We start from the raw sequence: 9,017 nt of genomic DNA on the forward strand, positions 1-9,017 counted from the left end.
GTTTGTTGCCTGTGCTGTGTTCTTGTATGACAGGTAGGAGAGGAGAGACATCAACTCCTCCATATACCGAACCAGAGAGGACCCTTCATAGACTTAGAAGGGAAGCAAGAGGGAAGAGAGTACTGGGAGAAGAAGAATCTGAAGGAGAATCTGAGGACAATTTTGAGGAAGCTCTAGACCTCAACATGGAGAGAGAAGTTCACAACCATGAGAGAGCTGATGGAAACAATGCCATTCCCGAGAGGAGGGTTCTTAGTTCATACATAAACCCAACCTCTGGGAATTGTGGTAGCAGCATTCAGAAACCACCCATTCAGGCCAACAATTTTGAACTCAAACCACAGCTAATATCACTTGTGGAGAATCATTGTTCATTTGGTGGGAGTGCTAATGAAGATCCAAACCAACATCTCACAAAATTCCTGAGAATTTGCGACACTGTGAAGTCTAATGGAGTCCAGGAAGATGCCTATAAACTGCTTTTGTTCCCATTTTCACTTAGGGACAAGGCAGCTAAGTGGCTGGAATCATTCCCAAGGGGGAGCCTAACAACATGGGATGAAGTGGAAAGCAAGTTTCTGGCACGTTTCTACCCCCCACAAAAGGTCAATAGGCTTCGATCTGAGGTTCAGACTTTTAGACAACAAGATGGTGAAACTCTCTACGAGGCATGGGAGAGGTTCAAGGATTTGACAAGGAAATGCCCACCAGACATGTTCCATGACTGGGTGCAATTGCATATTTTCTATGATGGACTTTCTTATGAATCAAGGAAGGCTGTAGACCATTCATCAGGAGGTTCATTGAACAGGAAAAAGACTGTGGAAGAAGCCATTGAAGTAATCGAGACAGTGGCTGAGAATGAGTACTACTATGCTTCAGAGAGACACAACACTAAGGGAGTCATGGAGCTGAACCATGTTGATACAATTTTAGCCCAAAACAAGGTGTTTGCCAAGCAACTAGCAGAGCTTACCAGGCAATTAGAAACAAAGCAAGTGGCTGCAATACACACACAAGATCAAGAGGAAGTAAGCATTGAAGGAGGTGATTGGGAAGAGGCCAACTATGTGGGAAACCAACAAAGGCAATCATATGATCCACATTCCAACACTTACAACCCAGGATGGAAAAATCACCCAAACTTTGGGTGGGGAACCAACAAACCCAACCACAAAACCACAAACCTTACAACCACAACCAACATAACAATTCCACATACCAAAACTCCAACCAAAGATCATACCAAACCACACAAAACACTTACTCCCAACCATCATATCATGGCCAAAATAATCAACCTACCCAACCTAATCCGAACCAACAATTTCAAGATCAATTAAACCGGATAGAAGGAATGATGGCAACCATGAGTCAAGACATAACCGAATTGAAAAGCTTCAGGGATGATGTGAGAGCTACCTTAAGAAACCATGGTGAAAAACTCAAGAGGATAGAGTCTCAAGTAGGAGAGCTATCTCAACAGGCCCCCAAATCAACTGCAGTGTTCCCTAGTGACACAGAAAAGAATCCTAAAGGGGAACAAAAGAGAGTGAGATGGGAAGAATGCAAGGCCATCACCATATTGAAGGAAGTCTCAGAAGAAGAAGGAATCAGGCCCTCAGAGCAGGAGCCAGAAATCTTGAAGGAAGGTGTGGAAGAAGCTAAGCAGGAAAGTGGAACTGAGCAAGCCAAGGAACTGCAAAAAGGCATGCTGGAAATATACCAACCAAAAGCACCATTTCCTCAGAGGTTAGGAGGAGGTGAAAAAGGGAAAACCTATTCAAGGTTTTTAGAGACATTTAAGTCTCTCCATATCAATATTCCCTTTCTTGAGATTCTCCAGCAGATGCCTACACATATCAAGTATTTAAAGGAATTGCTGAGCAAGAAAAGAGTTTTAAAGGGAGGACAAACTGTAATAATGAACAAAGAATGCAGTGCCCTCATCAAGAAGGATATAATCTCTAAGAAAACAGACCCAGGAAGTTTTCATATCCCCTGCATCATAGGGGAAACAAAAATTGACAGAGGATTCTGTGATCTAGGAGCTAGCATAAATGTGATGCCTCTGACTCTTATGAAGAGGCTACAACTGAATGAGGTGAGATCCACTGATGTAATCATACAACTGGCTGACAAAACTCAGAAGCAAGCTGAGGGGTAGTTGAGAATGTGCTGGTGAAAGTGGGAAATTATTTCTTCCCCACAGACTTTGTCATTTTGGACATGGAAGAAAACTACCTACACCCCATCATTCTGGAAGGGCATTTCTAGCCACTGCTAGAGCACTCATAGATGTAGAACAAGGAGAGCTAATTTGAGAATACATGATGAACAGCTCATTTTCAATGTTTTCAAACCTGCATCTGAGCCTGAACCAGAACATGAAAAGCCTAAGGATGAGAGTAGCCATCTGTGTTTGGAGGAAAGCAATCCGGCAGCTGAAACTCTGAAACAGTCCTTGGAAAGCAAACAAGAATTGCAAGAGTTAAAGCCACAAGAATCAATAGAAACAGATCAGAAGGATCCTCCTGGCATAAGGGTCAATGAAGAAAGCTTCAAGAGAAAGGGAAGAATTGTAAAGAAATTGCCAAGAGGGTGGAGAAACAAGAAAATTCCCACTGAAGGTTTCTCTCCGGGAGATGAAGTGATATCAAGTCATTATCTGCCAATCCCACCTGGCCTCAAAACCATTCCTTCCCAGCTCCCTCAAGTGTTCACAATCAGGAAGGTTCTTTCTATGGAACATTTAGAAGTCATGAAGGAATCAAATGGGGACGTTTTCATAGTAAGAGGAGAAGACATCAAGCACTACAATCCACTCTAACAAAGGACAACCGTCAAGCTAGTGACGTTAAAGAAGCGCTTCATGGGAGGCAACCCATGTTTTAGTATCCTTACTCTTTAGTGCTTTGCTTTACATCTAATAAAGCATGGTTTCTTATGCATGAACTTGAATCCTCAGGACAACTATTGATAAAGTGCACTAAACATTGCATGTAAATTACAATTGGTCTCTAAGTTTGGTGTGCCTGAAGGCACTCCCAAATCTTACTCAATTTGGATTCCATCTTTCATTCAAGGTGCACGACCAAACATTAAGTTTGGTGTTCCTTTTGAACACAGTTTATGAAAAGCAAGAAGTTCCTCTGGATTTAGAAATTCATGACAAGTATACCATTTGCATGTTTTAATACTTTGATTTCAATTACTTTAGGTAGTAAAATTGTTTAGGATCAAAGCGCCAAAGTGACTAGGATTTATTAGAATTATGCACATTCATTAAGGACAACCAACATGGATTTCATGTCATCAGGACACATTACCAAACACTAAGTTTGGTGTCCAGTAATAAGTGTGCATACATACAAAAGTCACGGCTATAAGCTCAGGAAGTCAATCATTGATTTACAATTCAAAAAGAAGAAAAAAAGAACATGTACAAGTACTATTCATTATTCACATGCACGAAAAAATGATAGCAAATTTGTTTGTTTGTGCAGGTACAAAAGGAAAGATAAAAATGGAGGAAAAAGACAAGGGGGAGGTGCCGTGCTTGGTCAAAAAGGAAGTTCACAAGTCTTTGAAACTAACACATGGGAAAAGGAAGTTCTGCATGAAAAGATAGCTACATGTACAACCTAATGCACTCAGAATACTTCCAAGAAAATGAAAAGCAATTCGTCCTTCTCCCTAATTCATATATTACCATCAAGCCACCCTTCACAAATCACCCTAGCCGTCCAGTCTTCACTTACAAGCACTATAAAGAACCACTTGGGGAACGAGTTCCACACCACCAATTCTCCTTCATGCACATTTTCCTTCATCATAGCATAACTATCTCTTGCCGAAAACAACCTCACCATACTTCCAACAACACTTCTTGCTTCACCTTGTCAAATTTAGCTTGTAACTTACCAAAACTAAAGAACCAATGGAAGCCTCATCTAGCCACAAAAGAAGAAAAGACAAGCAACCAATGGAGGAGAACAGGGAATTCGATGCAAGGAGATACAAATCAGTTTTCCATGAGATTCAAGCCGAATGGATGAGACCTAAAAGGGTACTAGCTGAGGTTCCCTTTGACCTTGAAAAGGATGAGTTCCCAGGTGTTTGGGAGAAGATCAAAAAGAGGAAGTGGGAGCTCCTGACTAAGCCAATCACTAAAATCAACATCAACTTGGTGAAGGAGTTCTATGCAAATGCAGTGAGGGAAGACTCAACCAAGAAACCCACATACAAAAGCTATGTGAGAGGGGTGGAAGTTGACTTCAGTCCCAAAGCAATCATGAAAACTCTTGGCCTGAAAAACATACATTTCAGCCAAGCAAGTTATGAAGAAAGGATGATAGGAGAACCTGACTATACAACTATTGCTGAAGACCTTTGTGCCATCAGAGCTGAATGGGTGAGAAAAACAAGAGGGGCTCCAAGAGTCTTGAGAAGGGGAGACCTAACACCGGAAGCTAAAGGGTGGTATGCAATAGTTAGGAGATCCATCCTACCCACTGCAAACTCTTCAGAAATAGTCCCTAAAAGAGCCATCTTGCTACATTGCATTATGGTGGGAGGGGAAATCAAAGTTCATAAACTCATTGCTGAACAGATACAAGAGTTTAGTGAGAAAAGTGACCCTGAATCCTGGCTCCACTTCCCTAGCACCATCATTAGACTATGCATCGATGCCCAAGTACCACTTGAAGATGAAAGACCTAATTGGCTATATCCTGGATTGGCCATAACTGCGTACAGAATGACTCTTGGCCCAACTGCTCCAAGACATACAAAAAGAAGAAATGAAGAAGGGCAACAAGCGGAAGAAGAGCAAGAAGCGGAACAAAAAGGGGTAGGAAGCAAGAAGAAGCAGGATCCCAAGAATCAAGAAGAACCAAGCAATAAATGAGAGGTGGTCTCTCTCCTTAATAATCAAATGATAATTGGTGAATTGTCTTTATGAGCTTTCTTTCATTATAAGTCATTTAAGTTTTAATGTGAAGTCTCTAGTATGTTTGTCTGTTTATTGCTTTGAATAAAGTGAATGCCTAGATGTTTGGATAAAACTTCACCTTCTTAAACAAATGCTTGCCATGCTTGTTCTGTTTCCAAAAATAAAAGAAAAGTTTGAACAAAAGTAACTTGGCTCAATTAGTGACAAATCAAGTAGAATTAAGTGGTGGTATGCATGCTTGATTGTTTAGTCAGATCACTGGAAATAGAGTGTAGAATTATCATTTTTTGTGTAGAAATTGAAAACTGTCTATGGATCTTGATGAATAAATGTCTTTGGCCATGAAAAAGAAAGAAAAAGAAGAAGAAAAAGCCACTGAAAAAGGGCAACCAAAAAGCAAAAAAATTGAGAAAATAAGCTAGGCACCAATGGTTTGAACTTCTGAGACAAATGCCTGTGGTGTTTATGTATTAAGGATATGCTTGGATGAATAGGTTCTGAGGAGTGTTTCAACACTCGGTAACTTGGGTTAACTAACCCGGGATTATCAACCAAAAGTCCATTATCAAGAGCAACCTAAATACAAAACATTTAGTCACACAAAGAGGTGCTGGGCACCAATGTCTCAAGAAGAAATGTGAACTAAAATGCCTGGAGTGGATATGTGTAATGCACTGATAAGAAAAAGAAAATGCCAAAGGCTTGTGCAACACATGACACTAAGCAAACAAGGAGCAAAGAAGCTCTAAGAAAAAGAAAAGAAAAACAAAGAAGAGAAGTGCCAAGGACATAAGAATAACAAGAGGCCATAGCAGTGTTTGATGGATGCAAGGAAAAAGTGATAATCTTACCTGATAAGAATGAAAAAGTGATGCTGCAACTTTCTGCATAAAACCCTTCTGATGAACTTCAAATGCTTGCTAATATAGCCAATGTAATTGCTTTCTGTTTCATACTTTCTTCTCAAATAACTCAGGACTTGCTTAGGGACAAGCAAGTATTAAGTTTGGTGTTGTGATGCCAAGGCATCTTAGGCTAGTTTCACTAGCATTTTTCTGTTAGTTTTAGTTGTTTTATGCATTTTCTTGAGCTTAAAGTAACCAAGAATGGTTAAATGAATAACAAAGCAATGAACCATCCAAACAGTATGATTTTGATGCAAATTCCATGAGTTTTTAGTTATATTACTTGAATGCTATGAATGGAAGATTTCTCATGAAATTTTGCAAGACTTTGATGCAATTGTTTGGATGATTTCAGGGAAGAAGAGGCTAAGAAAGGAAGCAACAAAATCAATAAAGGAAGCTTGAATATCACATGTGGAGTTTAAGTTCCAGTTTAAGCCTAAACTGGAGCTTAAACGCCAGAATCATGAAGGCTAAGAAATGCTGGAATTGAAGTTTAACCTCCAGTTTAACCTTAAACTGGAGGTTAAACGCCAGAATGAGAATTCCAATCAGGAAGCACTTCCACGTTTAACCTCCAGTTTAACCTTAAACTGGAGGTTAAACGCCAGAAGTGAGAAGGGCACCAAGGGGGGCAGTTCCACGTTTAACCTCCAGTTTAACCTTAAACTGGAGGTTAAACGCCAGAAAGGGGAAATGCACCAGGGAGCCATTTCCACGTTTAAGCTCCAGTTTGACCTTAAACTGGAGCTTAAACGTGTTCGACCAAGTTTTCTCCTCCAGGGTTGTTTTCTCCATTTCCACGTTTAAGCTCCAGTTTAACCTTAAACTGGAGCTTAAACGTGTTCGACCTCCAGGGCTGCCTTTCTCCCCTTCCACGTTTAAGCTCCAGTTTAACCTTAAACTGGAGCTTAAACGTGTTCGACACCTCCAGGGCTACCTTTCTCCCCTTCCACGTTTAAGCTCCAGTTTAACCTTAAACTGGAGCTTAAACGTGTTCGACCTCCAGGGCTGCCTTTCCTACCTCCACGTTTAAGCTTCAGTTTAACCTTAAACTGAAGCTTAAACGTGTTCGACTATATTACCCTCCAGGGCTGCCTTCTTCCATTTCCACGTTTAAGCTTCAGTTTAACCTTAAACTGAAGCTTAAACGTGCTTCTACAAAAGGCTTCACTGGAAGTGTCTGGCGTTTAAGCTGCAGTTTAAGCTTAAACTGCAACTTAAACGCCACTCTTGGAAAAGGTTTCTGGGCCAAAAATATTGCGGTTTAAGTTAGTATTTAAGCACAAACATTAACTTAAACTTACTCTGGCATGAAACCCAATTGAATATCATGGGTTATGGGATTGGGCCTGAAGGATTGATGAGTCTGAAATTTCAATTTATTGAGTCATGTGTCATTATTTGATTATCACTAAGTTGGCTCAATGAATGTTACAGAATTTGGATCAGCAGCCTCATCAAGATTATGGATCATAAACCCAAGGCAAAAGGAAAGCAGGGAGAGGCCTCAAAGCCCAAGAAACACAACAGAAGCTCAATATAGAAAGTGTATAAATAGGATAGAATTTAAGTTAGGAGGGGACTTTTAACTTTGGCATTTGGCTAGTTTTCATATCTTTGTAATTGAATTCAGAGCTATGACTCACTAAACCCCCTTTTTATTGGGTTAGGGAGCTCTATTGTAATTCAATGAATCAATAATAGTTTATCTTCTTCTTCAATCTTTTCTCTTGAATTTTGTTAGAAAGCTTCTCGATCTAATTCCATTGGGTAGTTGTCTTGGGAAAGAAACTACCCATAATTGGAATCCTTCGGAACCTTGGGAAAGGAATGGAGGATTCATGCTAGAGAAGCTTTCTCACAGTGAATTGGATTGGGGTTTGGATGGATATTGTGACATGTAATCCTACCAAATTGTGATTCATGAAACTGTGTGGTATAATCAGTGATCGAGCATCATCTCTTCTTATGAACATTTAAACCAAGGGATTGGGAATTTGTTTGTTTTTAGAGAGAATTGGTGAGCCAAGGGATTGGGATCCAATCATATAAGATTGCCAAGCAAAATTCAATGAACGCATTGGTTGAGGAAGAGATAAACATGTTTTGATTCGGAGATCTCAATATCTCCTATAACCCAATGAATTCCCCATTTCTGATTTCCACTTTCTTTTTACATTCTGCAATTCAATTCATGCAATCACCCCCACTCCCTTTTAATTTTCAGCAATTTAGCTTCTGCTCTTTAATTCATGCAATTTAAGATTTCGCCATTTAAATTCCTTGTCATTTCAATTTCTTGTCATTTACGTTTCCCGCCAATTTTACATTCCGCAATTCTCATCTAAATCTTGATTCCGCTCAACTAGAACATACTTCTAATCCGAATTGCTCACTCAACCAATCCTTGTGGGATTCGACCTCACTCTATTGTGAGTTTTTACTTGACGATAACCGGTGCACTTGCCGGAAGGAATTTTGCCGATCGTGCAATTTCCTAAATCGTAGCATAACTAGTTTATGCGCATCAGACATGCTTGGTTTAAGGAGGTTGATAAACCCCATTTGTAGGGTTTATCTTGTGCTTGATTTAGGGGATTTTATCACCTTTTTCCCATACTTATCCAATAAAATGGCATGGTTTCATGATTGTCTCCTAATTTGTGCTTAAGTGTGAAAACATGCTTTTTAGGCCCTTAATTGCTAATTTTGATTCACCTTTGATTCTACTAGATGCCTTGATATATTTGTTAGTGAATTCAGATTGGAAAGGCTAGGAATGGATCAAAGGAATGAAGAGGAAAAGCATGCAAATGGAGAACTCATAAAGAAACAAGGATTTGGGATGCTGAGATTGACGCGCACGCGCAGAAGCCATGCACGCGTGGATTGTGACATTGCATGGCGATGCGTACGTGTACATGATGCGTACGCGTGGATGGAAAATTGTCAAACGACGCGTACGCGTGACCCACGCGTACGCGTCGATGCTCGCACGTGACTCACTTAAAGGAAAAACGCTGGGGTGAATTCTGGGCTTCCCAGGCCCAAATCCAACTCATCTCTGATGCTATTTAACCCAAGGACTGAAGGGGAATCACATATCTAGTCACATTAGTCTAGTTTAGTTTAGCTTTTGGAGAGAAAGTTAGTTT

At 40.2% G+C, this 9,017-nt stretch overlaps 1 non-coding gene across 1 annotated transcript; it reads right to left on the bottom strand.

Annotated features, from left to right (window-relative positions):
• Positions 1-611: 611 nt before the first annotated feature.
• On the bottom strand, positions 612-715 carry LOC112731481 (small nucleolar RNA R71). Its single transcript, XR_003167255.1, has one exon. It is a non-coding gene; the product is annotated as a small nucleolar RNA R71 (small nucleolar RNA).
• Between the last annotated feature and the right edge of the window lie 8,302 nt (positions 716-9,017).

This window comes from Arachis hypogaea, chromosome 12 (genome assembly GCF_003086295.3).
Source record: "Arachis hypogaea cultivar Tifrunner chromosome 12, arahy.Tifrunner.gnm2.J5K5, whole genome shotgun sequence".
Lineage (NCBI taxonomy): Eukaryota > Viridiplantae > Streptophyta > Magnoliopsida > Fabales > Fabaceae > Arachis > Arachis hypogaea.